The sequence below is a fragment of the Mizuhopecten yessoensis genome, unplaced genomic scaffold (assembly GCF_002113885.1).
Source record: "Mizuhopecten yessoensis strain PY_sf001 unplaced genomic scaffold, ASM211388v2 hete_36020622, whole genome shotgun sequence".
Classification (NCBI taxonomy): domain Eukaryota; kingdom Metazoa; phylum Mollusca; class Bivalvia; order Pectinida; family Pectinidae; genus Mizuhopecten; species Mizuhopecten yessoensis.
Genome location: NW_018482549.1, coordinates 1 through 1,852, shown reverse-complemented (window position 1 = coordinate 1,852; position 1,852 = coordinate 1). Strand labels below are relative to the sequence as shown.

Genomic DNA, 1,852 nt, shown 5'->3' with positions numbered 1-1,852 from the left:
CTATGACTAACAGGATAAGAACGCGGCTCTCACCTGTTGGTACGGATGTCCCACAGTTTGATACAATCCCCTGCAGCAGCCGTCACAAAGAGGTTATACGCGTCTGGAGGATGGGAGGTGAAGGTGGATCCCTGGAAAAAACATTTTCAATTCTATTTAGTATTGACTTTGTTCTGATTTCATATTATTGATACTAAAGCAGTTTATTTTGCATTATGCATTGAATTTTATAAAACTACTTTGAAAATATTTGAGAAAAATAAACTCAGATTAGATATATTGAGAAATTACTACCAGGACAGTAACTTTCTCTTTATGTCATACATCATATGTCAGAGGAAAGCATAGAGAAAAATGTGACATGAACAGAAGAAGCTTTCTCTAAAAACAAAACCGTTTTTAATACAAAGTGTATTAGAGCAATTGCTTCAAATCTTGCTGAGTGTAAAAAGGGACTCTCCTGGTCATTACAAGTAAAATTACAAAAGTTTTTCAAAGGTTGAAGCCTGAACCAGATTCTATTTTAAGACACCGAAAACAGAACATGATATTTATATATTTCATGTCATTGTTTACAGTATTTGTTTATAGTTGATAGGACACTGAGTGCGTTACAGAAGTCCTCACCTCATTCTGACAGATGACATGGGCTGGCTTTGTGTGGACATCAGTCATGGTACGCACTGTCTGACCAACATTCATATCCTGTATCTCTATACATTTGTTAGTCCCAGCACACAGCACCAGGTCTGACCGCTTGTTAAGGAACGTTCTAGTTGTGTAGACTAACTGATATATACATTCGACATGTCAAAGGTCGTATCATTATTTTAAATAATCTTCATATATAAAAGGTATTTGTCCACTCTTGCAGAATAATGGAGTACAAGATGACCTTGTGCCCTTTATCCTTAAGGAGAAGGTCATGCATCCTGTGGTGTACAACATGTCTAGTGTGGTACTAACAACAGACTCCATTGGCCTGTATCACTCACCTGTTATTCATCTTAGACTGTAAAAGAAGCTCAACGACAAATTTGTTTAAATTGGCTAATTGTCATTACTTAACACATTATGGGTCTTTGGTGGAAGATTTTATTACTTTAAAATGATCATGATCTTGATTGAAAGATTTTTCACTTTTTTTAATAATTAGACCTTTAAAGTTTGTCTAGGTCATTCATTCAGATTCCACAGTTCATAGCACTCAACACCATTAAGCCATTAAGCTCCAAGCAAATTATCATGACCCTTGACCTCTTGGTGGGCCAAGGTCATTCATTTGAACAAATTTGATAGCACTTCATGTCAGCATATGCTTCTGGCCAAATATCATCAGTGTAAGTTGTAGCATCACAGCATAAGCTCAAATGTACTTCCTGCAAGGGAGTTTCATTTGCTCTGATCTATTGTTTTCATGAACACTTAAACTTTCAATACATTTTTATTTTTTATGAATAACTCGTTTAAAGATTGATCATGAAAACAGAATTAACTAAATCAATAACATTAAGTGACAAAAAGTTTCCAAAGAAATGCCTAATTCCTATTGTTTTGTTTGATACTTCAATACAACAGGAGCTCGAGGCTGAGATAAATAATATACAACAGGGATCTTTGAGATAAGGATACAGGAGTAAAAACCATTGACTGCTGACAGGGCCGTGATTTGCTGCGTCTCCAAACTAAAACTTGTCACCAATTTGTATCTACTTTTACTAAGGTATCTACAAAGCAAACATGAATAAAAGAGTTTTTTATGCACATGTGTAGGTATACAAGTGATAATAGGTGGATTAATTGATAGAATATACAGGAAAACAGGTTTATAATACATCCCAGGATACTTCAG

At 35.2% G+C, this 1,852-nt stretch overlaps 1 long non-coding RNA gene across 1 annotated transcript; it reads right to left on the bottom strand.

Annotated features, from left to right (window-relative positions):
* Positions 1–36: 36 nt before the first annotated feature.
* On the bottom strand, positions 37–1,717 carry LOC110444101. Its single transcript, XR_002462200.1, has 3 exons — positions 1,633–1,717; positions 628–749; positions 37–131 (listed from the first exon to the last, which is right to left on the bottom strand). It is a non-coding gene; the product is annotated as an uncharacterized LOC110444101 (long non-coding RNA).
* Positions 1,718–1,852: the final 135 nt, after the last annotated feature.